This window comes from Bombina bombina, chromosome 8, assembly GCF_027579735.1.
Source record: "Bombina bombina isolate aBomBom1 chromosome 8, aBomBom1.pri, whole genome shotgun sequence".
NCBI lineage: Eukaryota > Metazoa > Chordata > Amphibia > Anura > Bombinatoridae > Bombina > Bombina bombina.
In genome coordinates, this window is record NC_069506.1 from 310,170,105 (window position 1) to 310,189,465 (window position 19,361).

Consider the following 19,361-nt stretch of genomic DNA (forward strand, 5'->3'; position numbering starts at 1 on the left):
AGGGTGGGCCTCATGGACTCTTGTTAATATGAAAGAAATGAATTTATCAGGTAAGTTCTTACATAAATTATGTTTTCTTTCATGTAATTAACAAGAGTCCATGAGCTAGTGACGTATGGGATAATGACTACCCAAGATGTGGATCTTTCCACACAAGAGTCACTAGAGAGGGAGGGATAAAATAAAGACAGCCAATTCCTGCTGAAAATAATCCACACCCAAAATAAAGTTTAACAAAAAACATAAGCAGAAGATTCAAACTGAAACCGCTGCCTGAAGTACTTTTCTACCAAAAACTGCTTCAGAAGAAGAAAATACATCAAAATGGTAGAATTTAGTAAAAGTATGCAAAGAGGACCAAGTTGCTGCTTTGCAGATCTGGTCAACCGAAGCTTCATTCCTAAACGCCCAGGAAGTAGACACTGACCTAGTAGAATGAGCTGTAATTCTCTGAGGCGGAATTTTACCCGACTCAACATAGGCAAGATGAATTAAAGATTTCAACCAAGATGCCAAAGAAATGGCAGAAGCTTTCTGGCCTTTCCTAGAACCGGAAAAGATAACAAATAGACTAGAAGTCTTACGGAAAGATTTCGTAGCTTCAACATAATATTTCAAAGCTCTAACAACATCCAAAGAATGCAACGATTTCTCCTTAGAATTCTTAGGATTAGGACATAATGAAGGAACCACAATTTCTCTACTAATGTTGTTGGAATTCACAACTTTAGGTAAAAATTCAAAAGAAGTTCGCAACACCGCCTTATCCTGATGAAAAATCAGAAAAGGAGACTCACACGAAAGAGCAGATAATTCAGAAACTCTTCTAGCAGAAGAGATGGCCAAAAGGAACAAAACTTTCCAAGAAAGTAATTTAATGTCCAATGAATGCATAGGTTCAAACGGAGGAGCTTGAAGAGCTCCCAGAACCAAATTCAAACTCCATGGAGGAGAAATTGACTTAATGACAGGTTTTATACGAACCAAAGCTTGTACAAAACAATGAATATCAGGAAGAATAGCAATCTTTCTGTGAAAAAGAACAGAAAGAGCGGAGATTTGTCCTTTCAAAGAACTCGCGGACAAACCCTTATCTAAACCATCCTGAAGAAACTGTAAAATTCTCGGTATTCTAAAAGAATGCCAAGAAAAATGATGAGAAAGACACCAAGAAATATAAGTCTTCCAGACTCTATAATATATCTCTCGAGATACAGATTTACGAGCCTGTAACATAGTATTAATCACGGAGTCAGAGAAACCTCTATGACCAAGAATCAAGCGTTCAATCTCCATACCTTTAAATTTAAGGATTTCAGATCCGGATGGAAAAAAGGACCTTGTGACAGAAGGTCTGGTCTTAACGGAAGAGTCCATGGTTGGCAAGATGCCATCCGGACAAGATCCGCATACCAAAACCTGTGAGGCCATGCCGGAGCTATTAGCAGAACAAACGAGCATTCCCTCAGAATCTTGGAGATTACTCTTGGAAGAAGAACTAGAGGCGGAAAGATATAGGCAGGATGATACTTCCAAGGAAGTGATAATGCATCCACTGCCTCCGCTTGAGGATCCCGGGATCTGGACAGATACCTGGGAAGTTTCTTGTTTAGATGAGAGGCCATCAGATCTATCTCTGGGAGCCCCCACAATTGAACAATCTGAAGAAATACCTCTGGGTGAAGAGACCATTCGCCCGGATGCAACGTTTGGCGACTGAGATAATCCGCTTCCCAATTGTCTACACCTGGGATATGAACCGCAGAGATTAGACAGGAGCTGGATTCCGCCCAAACCAAAATTCGAGATACTTCTTTCATAGCCAGAGGACTGTGAGTCCCTCCTTGATGATTGATGTATGCCACAGTTGTGACATTGTCTGTCTGAAAACAAATGAACGATTCTCTCTTCAGAAGAGGCCAAAACTGAAGAGCTCTGAAAACTGCACGGAGTTCCAAGATATTGATCGGTAATCTCACCTCCTGAGATTCCCAAACTCCTTGTGCCGTCAGAGATCCCCACACAGCTCCCCAACCTGTGAGACTTGCATCTGTTGAAATTACAGTCCAGGTCGGAAGAACAAAAGAAGCCCCCTGAATTAAACGATGGTGATCTGTCCACCACGTTAGAGAGTGCCGAACAATCGGTTTTAAAGATATTAATTGATATATCTTCGTGTAATCCCTGCACCATTGGTTCAGCATACAGAGCTGAAGAGGTCGCATGTGAAAACGAGCAAAGGGGATCGCGTCCGATGCAGCAGTCATAAGACCTAGAATTTCCATGCATAAGGCTACCGAAGGGAATGATTGAGACTGAAGGCTTCGACAAGCTGAAATCAATTTTAGACGTCTCTTGTCTGTTAAAGACAGAGTCATGGACACTGAATCTATCTGGAAACCCAGAAAGGTTACCCTTGTTTGAGGAATCAAAGAACTTTTTGGTAAATTGATCCTCCAACCATGATCTTGAAGAAACAACACAAGTCGATTCGTATGAGACTCTGCTAAATGTAAAGACGGAGCAAGTACCAAGATATCGTCCAAATAAGGAAATACCACAATACCCTGTTCTCTGATTACAGACAGAAGGGCACCGAGAATCTTTGTGAAAATTCTTGGAGCTGTAGCAAGGCCAAACGGTAGAGCCACAAATTGGTAATGCTTGTCTAGAAAAGAGAATCTCAGGAACTGAAAATGATCTGGATGAATCGGAATATGCAGATATGCATCCTGTAAATCTATTGTGGACATATAATTCCCTTGCTGAACAAAAGGCAATATAGTCCTTACAGTTACCATCTTGAACGTTGGTATCCTTACATAACGATTCAATAATTTTAGATCCAGAACTGGTCTGAAGGAATTCTCCTTCTTTGGTACAATGAAGAGATTTGAATAAAACCCCATCCCCTGTTCCGGAACTGGAACTGGCATAATTACTCCAGCCAACTCTAGATCTGAAACACAATTCAGAAATGCTTGAGCTTTCACTGGATTTACTGGGACATGGGAAAGAAAAAATCTCTTTGCAGGAGGTCTCATCTTGAAACCAATTCTGTACCCTTCTGAAACAATGTTCTGAATCCAAAGATTGTGAACAGAATTGATCCAAATTGAAAAAACGTAACCTGCCCCCTACCAGCTGAACTGGAATGAGGGCCGTACCTTCATGTGAACTTAGAAGCAGGCTTTGCCTTTCTAGCAGGCTTGGATTTATTCCAGACTGGAGATGGTTTCCAAACTGAAACTGCTCCTGAGGACGAAGGATCAGGCTTTTGTTCTTTGTTGAAACGAAAGGAACGAAAACGATTGTTAGCCCTGTTTTTACCTTTAGACTTTTTATCCTGTGGTAAAAAAGTTCCTTTCCCACCAGTAACAGTTGAAATAATAGAATCCAACTGAGAACCAAATAATTGTTTCCCTGGAAAGAAATGGAAAGTAGAGTTGATTTAGAAGCCATATCAGCATTCCAAGTCTTAAGCCATAAAGCTCTTCTGGCTAAGATAGCCAGAGACATAAATCTAACATCAACTCTAATAATATCAAAAATGGCATCACAGATGAAATTATTAGCATGCTGGAGAAGAATAATAATATCATGAGAATCACGATTTGTTACTTGTTGCGCTAGAGTTTCCAACCAAAAAGTTGAAGCTGCAGCAACATCAGCCAATGATATAGCAGGTCTAAGAAGATTACCTGAACATAGATAAGCTTTTCTTAGAAAAGATTCAATCTTTCTATCTAAAGGATCCTTAAACGAGGTACCATCTGACGTAGGAATGGTAGTACGTTTAGCAAGGGTAGAAATAGCCCCATCAACTTTAGGGATTTTGTCCCAAAATTCTAACCTGTCAGGCGGAACAGGATATAATTGCTTAAAACGTTTAGAAGGAGTAAATGAATTACCCAATTTATCCCATTCCTTAGCAATTACTGCAGAAATAGCATTAGGAACAGGAAAGACTTCTGGAATAACCGCAGGAGCTTTAAAAACCTTATCCAAACGTATAGAATTAGTATCAAGAGGACTAGAATCCTCTATTTCTAAAGCAATTAGTACTTCTTTAAGTAAAGAGCGAATAAATTCCATCTTAAATAAATATGAAGATTTATCAGCATCAATCTCTGAGACAGAATCCTCTGAACCAGAAGAGTCCAAAGAATCAGAATGATGGTGTTCATTTAAAAATTCATCTGTAGAGAGAGAAGATTTAAAAGACTTTTTACGTTTACTAGAAGGAGAAATAACAGACAAAGCCTTCTTTATGGATTCAGAAACAAAATCTCTTATGTTATCAGGAACATTCTGCACCTTAGATGTTGAGGGAACTGCAACAGGCAATGGTACATCACTAAAGGAAATATTATCTGCTTTAACAAGTTTGTCATGACAATTATTACAAACAACAGCTGGAGGAATAGCTACCAAAAGTTTACAGCAGATACACTTAGCTTTGGTAGATCCAGCAGGCAGTGGTTTTCCTGTAGTATCTTCTGGCTCAGATGCAACGTGAGACATCTTGCAATATGTAAGAGAAAAAACAACATATAAAGCAAAATAGATCAAATTCCTTATAAGACAGTTTCAGGAATGGGAAAAAAATGCCAACATCAAGCTTCTAGCAACCAGAAGCAAATGAAAAATGAGACTGAAATAATGTGGAGACAAAAGCGACGCCCATATTTTTGGGCGCCAAATAAGACGCCCACATTATTTGGCGCCTAAATGCTTTTGGCGCCAAAAATGACGCCACATCCGGAACGCCGACATTTTTGGCGCAAAATAACGTCAAAAATGACGCAACTTCCGGCGACACGTATGACGCCGGAAACGGAAAAGAATTTTTGCGCCAAAAAAGTCCGCGCCAAGAATGACGCAATAAAATGAAGCATTTTCAGCCCCCGCGAGCCTAACAGCCCACAGGGAAAAAAGTCAAATTTTTGAGGTAAGAAAAAATATGATAATTTAAAGCATAATCCCAAATATGAAACTGACTGTCTGGAAATAAGGAAAGTTGAACATTCTGAGTCAAGGCAAATAAATGTTTGAATACATATATTTAGAACTTTATAAATAAAGTGCCCAACCATAGCTTAGAGTGTCACAGAAAATAAGACTTACTTACCCCAGGACACTCATCTACATGTTTGTAGAAAGCCAAACCAGTACTGAAACGAGAATCAGTAGAGGAAATGGTAAATATAAGAGTATATCGTCGATCTGAAAAGGGAGGTAAGAGATGAATCTCTACGACCGATAACAGAGAACCTTATGAAATAGACCCCGTAGAAGGAGATCACTGCATTCAATAGGCAATACTCTCCTCACATCCCTCTGACATTCACTGCACGCTGAGAGGAAAACCGGGCTCCAACTTGCTGCGGAGCGCATATCAACGTAGAATCTAGCACAAACTTACTTCACCACCTCCCTTGGAGGCAAAGTTTGTAAAACTGATTTGTGGGTGTGGTGAGGGGTGTATTTATAGGCATTTTAAGGTTTGGGAAACTTTGCCCCTCCTGGTAGGAATGTATATCCCATACGTCACTAGCTCATGGACTCTTGTTAATTACATGAAAGAAATTACATTTTAGTCAAAAGACTATGACTAAAACTAAATAAAAATTACATTTTAGTCAAAAGACTATGACTAAAACTAAATCAAAATTACATTTTAGTCAAAAGACAATGACTAAAACTAAATCAAAATTTGCTGACAAAAACATTTTATGCAAGGTGTTATAATCAATCCATATCTAGCTACTGCTCTTTTGTAAAATGTACAAAACTTAATTTTATTAAATTTTAAGCTAAATAAAGATGTTATATACCACAACAGTTATATCTGTTAAATCTGTATTGTATGTTCAAACCTTAATACCATAAATAAAATCAGGTGAATAAACCTTTACTCCAGGAGTATATAATGAGTTTGGAAGTTCTAGAGCAGTGCTAATATCGTTGCCGAATTTTTTTCAAATCTGTGAACAATTAATTGATTCTTCCTATAGAAATAAGCATAACCCACGAGTATGGGTTTAAGTTATGCTGTGCCTGTGCTAGCTGCAGAAACGTTTTGCTGTGTTGAGTTACTTGATACTTGTTTTAATTATTAACAGAGAACTGTTAAAGTTTTTATATTGGGTAATATGTTCAATACAGCCAATACAGTTTACAGTTTTGTTTTTTTATATTTTAAAGTTTAATTAAGATGTTATATATCACAACATCTAAATCTGTTTCTCTATTGCATGTTTAAACCTTAATACCATAAATAATAACAGGTGTTATGTTTACTCCTGGAGTTTATAATCAGTTTGCAAATGATAGAGAAATGCTTAAATAATGCATTACACTTTAACTAAACCCCTTAGATTTTAGTCAACTAAAATCTACTGGAGATTCAGTTGACTAAAACTAGACTAAAACTAAAACAATTCAGATGACTAAAATACGATTAAAACTAAAATGGCATTTTAGTCAAAAGACTAAAACTAAGACTAAATTGAAATTTGCCGTCAAAATTAACACTGTTGTAAACTGAGGGCCACCTGTATTAATATGTGGACCGAGCTGCACTTCCACTGTATCAGCTGCCTCTGCCAGCCAGGACAGGACTTACCTCCTGCTTACACTGTCCACAGTGACACAGCGAACCGCTCACACCCCCAGCCATCCACCGCACAATCTTGAGCACCATATCCCAGAAAATCACAGCCAAGAACCCAGCCAGCCATAATAAAAAAAAAATCAATATATAATAATTTATTTTGCTGCCCTAAGAATTAAATGCCCAGGGCAACTGCCCCTGTGGCCCCCCCACACTACACCATTGGTTCCACAGAAAGTGTGCATATAAAAAGAATGTGCAAAATTTGATAATGGAAGTAATTTGGAAAGTGTCTTAAAACTGCTGCTCTATCTGAATCATAAACGTTTATTTTGACTTGAGTGTTCCTTTACGAGGCAGAATTGAGAAAATGATGCACCTATTTCTATATCAAGAGAGAAAATAAATGTATGCAAATATTTTATTGACAAAAGTCAAAATATATTAGAAACAAATTACAATGACAAAGTTCCTTTTTTTGCAACAGAATATGTATTTATTTTAATTTTTTGTAAAGAAATTCTTCTGTGATAAGATTTTTTTCTAAAAGAATTCTGCTTTTAGGTTGAGTTGGGAACATTGTGCCAATGTATATTGTAGTGTTCCAAGCAGCTGTTCAAAGTAATGAAATGCCACATATAGTCTGTGTTACCACTACTCTGCTAGCAAGAAAACCGCCATAGGCAATACATAAACCACTGAGAGTGGCTGTGTTCCAATAAAACTTTATTTATGGAAACGGAAAAATACATTTCATATTGCTTTCACATTCCACAAAATATTATTCTACTATTGATTTTTTTCCCAAGCATTTAAAAATATTAAAAGCATTCTTGGCTTATGGATTGCCCAAAAATGGTGGCAGGTCAAAGTTGTCCCCAGGCGGCAGTTGGTCAAAAGTGGAGATCCTTTATTTTTAACTATATTTTTCTGCCTTTTTTTTTCTTCTCAACATTGAGTACACAATTCCAGTGTTTTAAATTAATTTCTAATTTTATGACTGTTACTGTTATCATTAGAAAGAAAAAAAAGATTTTACAGTAATTATAATAACATTTACTTTTCATTTGCTAACAGTGTGAATTTGACCGTTTTATATTTTTTTATTTTTTTTATTATTCAGTTCCTTTTAATTAAAATCTTCCCAAGTAATTACAGGTCAAGAGAACCTCTTTAATTTGCTGCCATAATTGTATAAACAGGAAGGAAAACATTCTAAATCAACAATCTGTTTGAATATAGAACTACAAATAAACAATCTTATAAAAAATATTGTTTGTAGATAATAAACTTGTGTTTGGTGCAATGACTCTACTTGTATCTTTTGTGTAAACAATATTTCTGTAGGTTTTTCCATCTGGAGCAGATAGGTTTTTTCAGTCCCTGATGCGTGTAAAAACAAAGCCCTTGATTTGCAACATTTTGAACAAATTAATTATCCAAGCTTCTACTGTGGAAGAAAAAATATAATTGGGATAGTAAAGAAAAAGTAGATAGCCTGTGTCCAGGGTTGATTCCTCCGTTTTCTAGACACATGGACGTCAAAATTAAAGGGAAATTGCATGCAAAATGTTCTATAATGCCTATAAAAGGGATATAAAGCCGTCTGTTTTATTGTTGTAATGAAATAAAGCACTAAGTACTGGGTCATAATAAATAGAAATAATAGCAATTTTAAATATTTTAAAATATTTTTTCCTTTTCTCCCCTTTTTTTACTTCCTGTTACAGCCTCACAAAGGGGCCGTGGTATCTACAAGAAGGCAAATAAGCATCTTTCCTTGAGTGTTGCTAAAAGAAAGTTGCTCTAGCTACAATAAATGTATTGTACATGCTCAGTAGAAGACATTCACTTCAAATATCACGTGACAGTAGATCTTAAGTTCTGTAATTGTTGCTCTCTTATGAGGGAGTGGATACATTGAAAATATTTAGTGCTCATTTAGCAAACAAACAGTTAATATGTTTGCTGTTTTTTAACACAACCTGTCTGCTTACTTTGATTTAAGATATTTGTTTTTACTAAATGATCACTGTTTCTTATCTAAGTAAAAGCTGATCACATTTAATTTTAAATACTGCAGTATTGATTTCGCTTCCTGTTATCCTCACTGGCTGATAAGGATGACTTCCTGTGCTTGACTGGGGAAGAGGGATGTAAGTCTACAAGAATTACAAGAAAACTCTGGTTTATTCAGAACAGCATAATGAGTTATTTTTATCACATTGCAGTGGTTTTTGTGAAACACGAGAGAAGTTCTACATTCTAGTGTGGTAAAAGCTGATGGTAGAAGATACAAGGAGCAGGTTGTTGGATCTTAGGGGTGGGCTGGAGTATATTTGTTGATTAGTGAGGACAGGTAGTGGGGAGCGGTGTTGGTAATAGATATGTGCAATTTGTTTCGGTTCGATTCGGAACATTCGGAAAATTCGGCGATTCGGATAGAACCGAATTTCCGAATTAAAAGACTGCCGAATTTCGCGAATAAATCCGAATTACTTTGGATTTATTCAGTAAATTCGGATAGCCATGGATTACACTAGTATTGTACAGTATATTAGGTTATATCACTCTGCTAGGGGTTACACCTAATATACAGTACATAATACTAGTCTAATTTCACCTAACACTTACCGAATTTCCGAACCGAATCGAACCGAATCCAGACGAATTTCTTTGAATCCAAATGAATCCAAAACGAATCCGAAACGAATCGATTCAAAATTTTACGAATTCAATCCGAACCGAACTTTGAAAAATTCCGAACCGAACCGAATTTTTTCTCCATGCACATGTCTAGTTGGTAAGGGCTATGTAGGTCAGGGTGAGAATTTTTTTTTCTTTTTTAAATATTTTTTTATTTTTAAGATCAAAAGTTCAATAGTATGCATTTAAAGGGACACTGAACCACATTTTTTTTCTTTCATGATTCAGATAGAGCAAGACATTTTTAACCAAGTTTCTAATTTACTCCTATTATCAATTTTTCTTCGGTCTCTTGTTATCTTTATTTTAAAAGCAGGAATGTAAATCTTAGCACCTAGCCCATTTTAGGTTCAGCACCATGGATAGCACTTGCTTATTGGAGGTTTAAATTTACCCACCAATAAGCAAGCATAACCCAGGTTCTCAACCAAAAATGGGCCGGCTTCTATGCATCAAATTCCTTCTTTTTAAATAAGGATAGCAAGAGAACAAAGAAAAATTGATAATAGGAGTAAATTAGACAGTTGCTTAAAATTGCATGCTCTTTCTGAATCACAAAAGAAAAAAAATTGGGTTCAGTGTCCCTTTAAGTACATATCCACCAAAATCACATATCCATAGAAAAACACATATTTCTCATAGTCAAACAGTATTGGAAGGACTTACACATTAGTACAGCATAGACAGTACCCAAAAATTTAAGTCAGGTAATTAGAGGTGGGGGAATTGGGGGTTGCTGTTGTATAAGAATAGTAATGCATGGTTTAACTATTTATAACTGTTAGGGAAATTATTGAATTGCAAAGAGGGGGTTTTGGAGGAAAAAAGGAGGGGGGTGTCAGGGTGAGAATTTGTCTTTAATTCTGCTGTGAATGGAGAGCCAATGAAGGAATTTGCAGAGAGGTGCAGCAAAAGCAGAGTAGTGGGAGAGGTGGATTAGACTGACAGAGGCATTTAGGATGGATTATGGGGGTAGAGGTGGGAGAGAGGAAACCCAGGTAGTAGGTTATTGCAGTAGTCGTCAGGGAGTGGATTAGTTGCTTAGTGGTGACAGCATTCAGAAATGGAAACATTTTGGAGATATTGTGTAGGCGATTGCAGCCGTATGAAATGAGCAATGGATGTAGGGGATGAAGGACAGATTGGAGTCAAGTGTAACTCCGAGGCAGCAGACCTGCAGTGATGGGGATATTGTGATGAAAAAGTCAGAAATAGAGGGGGGTTCAGAAGGAGCTTGGTGAGATTTATGATGAATATTGCTTGAGTGCTCTGCTGATGGTGCACTAAGCAGAGTGTGCTCTCAGCCAATGGCGCACAGGTAGTAACATTCTTTATGTAGTTGTCTGCTATACTATTAATAATAATGGTTAACTTCAGGTCTTACAAAATGCTAAATTTTCCATTGATATTTGAATTGTACTTGAGTAGAACCTCACCACTTGCAACATGAGCGTAATGACCTTGCTCTCCCTGCGCTATCCATTTAGAGTATAAGGAGCACTAAAAACGTTTTGGCAACATTAATACATTAGTACATTGTTTGCTGCAATTGTTTTTAATGGTAAAACTCCACCCACCACTTTCCTTATTTGGAGGAGCCAATTAGGACTTGAGTCTGAAGATGAACAGGTTTGCACTGTCATTGTGTTAACAAAATCTCCAATGTTTGACTTCCGTAAAAAATATATAATAACAAACTGTACATAAGGGGCAGTCATGTGTCAAGTTTAGCTTTGTTATTGCAGCCATAAAATTCCGCAGTCTTAAATTACATAAAAAGGGTCAAAATAAATATTGATATTGCAAAGTTGTTTTACTATGTATAATTAAGCAATTACAATCTCAAAGTGCTTAGTGCCAACTTAAATTACATGAAAAATAAAAATGCATTGCAAAGTTTATTTATTGCATATTTACATTTTGTGGGGAATTAAAAATTGAGCTAAATATCTCTTTAAAGGGACATAAAACCCAACATTTTTATTTCATGATTCAGATAGAGCATACAAATGTAAACACATTTCCAATTTACTTCTATAATCTAATTTTATTTGTTCTCTTAGTATACTTTGTTAAAAAGCATACTTACTAGGCTCAGGAGCTGGCATTAGCTGCTGATTGGTGGCTACCTATATACAACTCTTTTCATTGGATCACTTGATGTGTCCAGCTAGCTCCCAATAATTCCCTGCTGCTCCTTCAATAAAGGATATCAAGAGAATGAAGCAAAATTGATGATAGAAGTTAATTGGAAGCTGTTTAAAATTGTATGCTCTGAATGAAAGAAACACTGAGTTTCATGTCCCTTTAAAAGGCATAGAATAATATCTAAAGAGCACAGCAGTACAATACAGTGATAGACCAGGTGCACAAGTATTTGCCAGCTAAGCAAGTTTAGCCACTGACACTAGTATTTTGCAAAATTGCTTCGGTATTTGAAATTCACTGCCCTTCTCCTCAACAAGCCTATTTTGGATTTAGAGTAGATGGAATTCTTGCTGGACTCATCAATTCCTCAGCACTAAGGTAAGTTATGTTAATGCATCTGGATCTAAGTCATTCTAATAGATTTTGGCTGACAATATATCAGTTTCAAAATTAGTACAATTTTTTTGATGTAACAAGAACAAAATATAGAACACTCAGTCTGTGAACAGTCAGTATGATGGTGATTACTAATCTACATGTCCAAACCCCGGTGTATTATACATTTTCAAATTAGTTCTAACTTGTGTATTGGCTGCTTGTGAATTTGTATAAATAAAAGTTAGTATAATCATATCCACCACCTATTATTATGCTATGGGATTTTATGTGTTAAGGCAGTTGGTCTAAGGCTGCATGCGGCTTTTAAACACTTCGGTAACCCTGTTCTATGGAGCAGGAAAGCATGTCCATCTTTCAATGCGTACACATTTTCCTTATTCAATATTCCTCAATTATAACTCTGTCCATTCTTCCGCACACATTGAGGTTTATCTATATGCATTACTGCTGCAAAGTAGTGCAGTCCTGGTTTAAGATTATCAGAACGAGAAGCATCTGCACTGTGTGCTTAAAGTAAAATGTAATGAGCTATAATAATATTGGTTTAAAAATTGCATAAACATAGCGGGTGCCCCACAAGATATAATGCATTTCACAGTCATAACAGCTCTTACTCATAGATCTAAGCACTTGTAATGTTAATTTATACGTTAGCAAAAGCCCTGTCATATAGTGCTACAGACAGACCTATCTAGATATCTCTTCAACAAAGAATAACATGCGAACAAAGCAAAATTGTTCATAGAAGTACATTGGAAACTTTTTGGTTTTAAATTGTATTCTGCCATAATCATGAAATAAATAATTTGGGTTTCGTGTCCCTTTAAGACAAATGAAAGGTTTTATTACAAATGCTTATAACAAGGGCTGGATTATAGATAAAAATGAGTCCTGGAATAAAAATAATTTAGCAGCCTTTATAAATAACATCTACAAGTATTGATACCCTTAAGTTTATATTAGACATGAATGATGATACAACTTTTTATTGATGGTGTGCAGGATAGATGTGTGTATTTTTTACTTCAGGGTATAAATTTATTCAATAGGGCGAGAGAGACGCCAGTGATTATTAATTAGACAGCATTGTAGCTCTATCACTGTGCCTGGCTCTGGGCTATAAAAGATGCAGATATTTTTTATGTAAAATTGGGAGTTACTATAAAAATTGAAAGTAGATATATTTCTAAAGGGATATGAAACCCAAACATTTTCTGTTGGGATTCAGACAATTTAAAAAAAAAAAGTTTCCAATTTAGTTAACTAACAAAGTTGTTTTGTTCCCATGACATTCTTTGTTGAAGAGATACATAGGTAAGTGTCAGGCAGGAAATAGTGCTGCAACCTAGTGCTCTTGCAAAATTGCTGCCATATAATATAATGCTCCAGACACGTGCACGCTCCTATGTTATGTTCCTGCTTTTCAACAAAAAATACTTAGAGAACGTAGAACATTTGAAAATAGGAGTAAAATAGAAGGTAGTTTAAAACTCCATGCTCTATCTAAAGCATGGAAGAACAAGTATGGGTTTCATGCCCCTTTAAGTATTAAAACATTACAATATACACTATTTCTCTTGTTAGGTGTATCCAGTCCACGAATCATCCATTACTTGTGGGATATTCTCCTTCCCAACAGGAAGTTGGAAGAGGATCACCCACAGCAGAGCTGCTATATAGCTCCTCCCCTAACTGCCATATCCAGTCATTCTCTTGCAAGCTCTCAACATAGCTGGAGGTAGTTAGAGGAAAGTGGTAAAATATAGTTAGTTTTTTCTTCAATCAAAAGTTTATTGTTTTTAAATGGTACCGGAGTGTACTGTTTTATCTCAGGCAGCATTTAGAAGAAGAATCTGCCTGCGTTTTTCTATGATCTTAGCAGAAGTAACTAAGATCCACTGCCGTTCTCACATATGTCTGAGGAGTGAGGTAACTTCAGAGGGAGAATGGCGTGCAGGGTATCCTGCAATAAGGTATGTGCAGTTAAGTTTTTCTAGGGATGGAATTTGCTAGAAAATGCTGCTGATACCGGATTAATGTAAGTTAAAGCCTAAATACAGTGATTTAATAGCGACTAGTATCCGGCTTGCTATCAGAGGTATATACTCTGATTAATGTGCAATATAAAACGTTTGCTGGCATGTTTAATCATTTTTATATATGCTTTGGTGATAAAACTTATTGGGGCCTAGTTTTTTCCACATGGCTGGCTTTATTTTTGCCTAGAAACAGTTTCCTGAGGCTTTCCACTGTTATAGTATAAAAGTTACAGTTGGTGCAGTAAAAATTACAAACTGTGACATTCAGCTTCCCTCAGCAGTCCCCTGCATGCTATAGGACATCTCTGAAGGGCTCAAAAGGCTTCAAAAGTAGGAGCTGTGGCAGTTGTTATGACTGTTTAAAAAACATATTTTTCGTTTTGTTAATCTGTTTTTTGTATTAAGGGGTTAATCATCCATTTGCAAGTGGGTGCAATGCTCTGCTAACTTGTTACATACACTGTAAAAATTTTGTTAGTTTAACTGCCTTTTTTCACTGTTATTTCAAATTTTGGCAAAATTTGTTTCTCTTAAAGGCACAGTAACGTTTTTTTATATTGCTTGTTAACTTGATTTAAAGTGTTTTCCAAGCTTGCTAGTCTCATTGCTAGTCTGTATAAACATGTCTGACATAGAGGAAACTCCTTATTCATTATGTTTAAAAGCCATGGTGGAACCCCATAGGAGAATGTGTACTAAATGTATTGATTTCACTTTAAACAATAAAGATCAGCTGTTATCTTTTAAAGAATTATCACCAGAGGATTCTGACGAGGGGGAAGTTATGCCGACTAACTCTCCCCACGTGTCGGACCCTTTGACTCCCGCTCAAGGGACTCACGCTAAAATGGCGCCAAGTACATCAAAGATGCCCATAGCGATTACTTTGCAGGACATGGCGGCAATCATGGATAATACCCTGTCAGCGGTATTAGCCAGACTGCCTGAATTCAGAGGAAAGCGCGATAGCTCTGGGGTTGGACATAATACAGAGCACGCAGATGTTTTAAGGCCCATGTCTGATACTGTGTCACAATATGCAGAAGCTGAGGAAGAGCTTCAGTCTGTGGGTGACGTCTCTGACTCGGGGAAACCTAATTCAGATATGTCTACTTTAAAGTTAAGCTTGAGAACCTCCGGGTGTTGCTTGGAGAGGTTTTAGCTGCTCTGAATGACTGTGACACAATTGCAGTGCCAGAGAAATTGTGTAGACTGGATAAATACTACGCGGTGCCGGTGTGTACTGACGTTTTTCCAATACCTAAAAGGTTTACTGAAATTATTACTAAGGAGTGGGACAGACCCGGTGTGCCGTTTTCCCCCCCTCCTATTTTTAGAAAAATGTTTCCAATAGACGCCACCACACGGGACTTATGGCAGACGGTCCCTAAGGTGGAGGGAGCAGTTTCTACTTTAGCAAAGCGTACCACTATCCCTGTCGAGGACAGTTGTGCTTTTTCAGATCCAATGGATAAAAAATTAGAAGGTTACCTTAAGAAAATGTTTATTCAACAAGGTTTTATCCTGCAGCCCCTTGCATGCATTGCTCCTGTCACTGCTGCTGTGGCGTTCTGGTTTGAGTTTCTGGAAGAGGCCTTTCAGACAGCTACTCCATTGACTGAAATACTTGACAAGCTTAGAACACTTAAGCTAGCTAATTCTTTTGTTTCTGATGCCATTGTTCATTTGACTAAACTAACGGCTAGGAATTCTGGATTCGCCATACAGGCGCGTAGGGCGCTATGGCTTAAATCTTGGTCAGCTGACGTGACTTCAAAGTCTAAATTACTTAACATTCCCTTCAAGGGGCAGACCCTATTCGGGCCTGGTTTGAAGGAAATCATTGCTGACATTACTGGAGGTAAGGGTCATACCCTTCCTCAGGACAGGGCCAAATCAAGGGCCAAACAGTCTAATTTTCGTGCCTTTCGAAACTTCAAGGCAGGTGCAGCATCAACTTCCTCTGCTACATAACAAGAGGGAACTTTTGCGCAATCCAAGCCGGCCTGGAAATCTAACCAGGCCTGGAGCAAAGGCAAGCAGGCCAGAAAGCCTGCTGCTGCCTCTAAGACAGCATGAAGGAACGGCCCCCTATCCGGCAATGGATCTAGTAGGGGGCAGACTTTCTCTCTTCACCCAGGCGTGGGCAAGAGATGTTCAGGATCCCTGGGCGTTGGAGATCATATCTCAGGGATATCTTCTGGACTTCAAAGCTTCCCCCCCACAAGGGAGATTTCACCTTTCGAGATTATCTGTAAACCAGATAAAGAAAGAGGCATTCTTACGCTGTGTGCAAGACCTCCTAATAATGGGAGGGATCGTTCCAGTTCCACAGATGGAACAAGGACAGGGATTTTATTCAAATCTGTTTGTGGTTCCCAAAAAAGAGGGAACCTTCAGACCAATTTTGGATCTAAAGATCTTAAACAAATTCCTCAGAGTTCCATCGTTCAAAATGGAAACTATTCGGTCAATCCAACCTATGATCCAGGAGGGTCAGTACATGACCACAGTGGATTTGAAGGATGCTTACCTTCACATACCGATTCACAAAGATCATCATCGGTTCCTAAGGTTTGCCTTTCTAGACAGGCATTAACAGTTTGTAGCTCTTCCCTTCGGGTTAGCTACAGCCCCAAGAATTTTTACAAAGGTTCTGGGGTCTCTTCTGGCGGTCCAAGACCACGGGGCATAGCAGTGGCCCCTTATCTAGACGACATCCTGATACAGGCGTCAAACTTCCAAATTGCCAAATCTCATACGGACATAGTGTTGGCATTTCTGAGGTCACATGGGTGGAAAGTGAATGAGGGAAAGAGTTCTCTATCACCCCTCACAAGGGTTTCTTTCCTAGGAACTCTGATAGATTCTGTAGAAATGAAAATTTACCTGATGGAGTTCAGGTTATCAAAGCTTCTAAATTCCTTCCGTGTTCTTCACTACATTCCGCGCCCTTCGGTGGCTCAGTGCATGGAAGTGATCGGCTTACTGGTAGCGGTGATGGACATAGTGCCATTTGCATGCCTACATCTCAGACCGCTGCACTTATGCATGCTCAGTCAGTGGAATGGGGATTACACAGATTTGTCCCCTCTGCTAAATCTGGATCAAGAGACCAGAGATTCTTTTCTCTGGTGGCTATCTCGGGTCCATCTGTCCAAAGGTATGACCTTTTGCAGGCCAGATTGGACAATTGTAACAACAGATGCCAGCCTTCTAGGTTGGGGTGCAGTCTGGAATTCCCTGAAGGCAAGAAACTCCTCCCAATAAATATTCTGGAGTTAAGAGCAATATTCAATGCTCTTCTAGCTTGGCCTCAGTTAGCAACCCTGAGGTTCATCAGATTTCAGTCGGACAACATCACGACTGTGGCTTACATCAACCATCAAGGGGGGACTAGGAGCTCCCTAGCGATGTTAGAAGTCTCCAAGATAATTCGCTGGGCAGAGACTCACTCTTGCCATCTATCAGCGATCCATTAGAGAACTGGGAGGCGGATTTTCTAAGTCGTCAGACTTTTCATCCGGGGGAGTGGGAACTCCATCCGGAGGTGTTTGCTCAATTGGTTCATCGTTGGGGCACACCAGAATTGGATCTCATGGTGTCTCGCCAGAACACCAAGCTTCCTTGTTACGGATCCAGGTCCAGGGAACCAGAAGCGACGCTGATAGATGCTCTAGCAGCACCGTGGTTCTTCAACCTGGCTTATGTGTTTCCACCGTTTCCTCTGCTCCCTCGACTGATTGCCAAAATCAAACAGGAGAGAGCATCAGTGATCTTGATCGCGCCTGCGTGGCCACGCAGGACCTGGTATGCAGACCTGGTGGACATGTCATCCTTTCCACCTTGCCCTCTGCCTCTGAGACAAGGCCTTCTACAACAAGGTCCTTTCAATCATCCAAATCTAATTTCTCTGAGACTGACTGCCTGGAGATTGAACGCTTGATTTTATCAAGGCGTGGCTTCTCCGAGTCAGTCATTGATACCTTAATACAGGCACGAAAGCCTGTAACCAGGAAAATCTACCATAAGATATGGCGCAAATATCTTCATTAGTGTGAATCCAAGAATTACTCATGGAGTAAGGTTAGGATTCCTAGGATATTGTCCTTTCTCCAAGAGGGTTTGGATAAAGGATTATCAGCTAGTTCTTTAAAGGGACAGATTTCTGCTCTGTCTATCCTTTTGCACAAGCGTCTGGCAGAGGTTCCAGACATCCAGGCATTTTGTCAGGCTTTGGTTAGAATTAAGCCTGTGTTTAAACCTGTTGCTCTTCCATGGAGCTTAAACTTGGTTCTTAAGGTTCTTCAAGGAGTTCCGTTTGAACCCCTTCATTCCATTGATATCAAACTTTTATCTTGGAAAGTTCTGTTTTTGATGGCTATTTCCTCGGCTCGTAGAGTCTCTGAGTTATCAGCTTTACAATGTGATTCTCCTTATCTGATTTTCCATACAGATAAAGTAGTTCTGCGTACAAAACCTGGGTTTTTACCTAAGGTAGTTTCCAACAAGAATATCAATCAAGAGATTGTTGTTCCATCATTGTGTCCTAATCCTTCTTCAAACAAGGAACGTCTTTTACATAATTTGCATGTAGTCCGTGCTTTAAAGTTTTACTTAAAAGCGACTAAAGATTTTCGTCAAACATCTTCCCTGTTTGTTGTTTACTCTGGACAGAGGAGAGGTCAAAAGGCTTTGGCAACCTCTCTTTCTTTTTGGCTTCGGAGCGTAATACGCTTAGCCTATTAGACTGCTGGACAGCAGCCCCCTGGAAGGATTACAGCTCATTCTACTAGAGCTGTGGCTTCCACCTGGGCCTTTAAAAATGAGGCTTCTGTTGAACAGATTTGCAAAGCGGCGACTTGGTCTTCGCTTCATACCTTTTCAAAATTATACAAATTTGATACTTTTGCTTCTTCGGAGGCTATTTTTGGGAGAAAGGTTCTACAGGCAGTGGTCTCTTCCATTTAAGTACCTGCCTTGTCCCTCCCTTCATCCGTGTACTTTTGCTTTGGTATTGGTATCCCACAAGTAATGGATGATCCGTGGACTGGATACACCTAACAAGAGAAAACATAATTTATGCTTACCTGATAAATTTATTTCTCTTGTGGTGTATCCAGTCCACGACCCGCCCTGTCCTTTTAAGGCAGGTCTAAATTTTAAACTACAGTCACCACTGCACCCTATGGTTTCTCCTTTCTCGGCTAGTTTCGGTCGAATGACTGGATATGGCAGTTAGGGGAGGAGCTATATAGCAGCTCTGCTGTGGGTGATCCTCTTGCAACTTCCTGTTGGGAAAGAGAATATCCCACAAGTAATGGATGATCCGTGGACTGGATACACCACAAGAGAAATACATTTATCAGGTAAGCATAAATTATGTTTTTGTTTGTTTGATTTGCTGTTAAGTACATTTTAAAGTACTTTCATCATACTAGAGTATGGCAAAA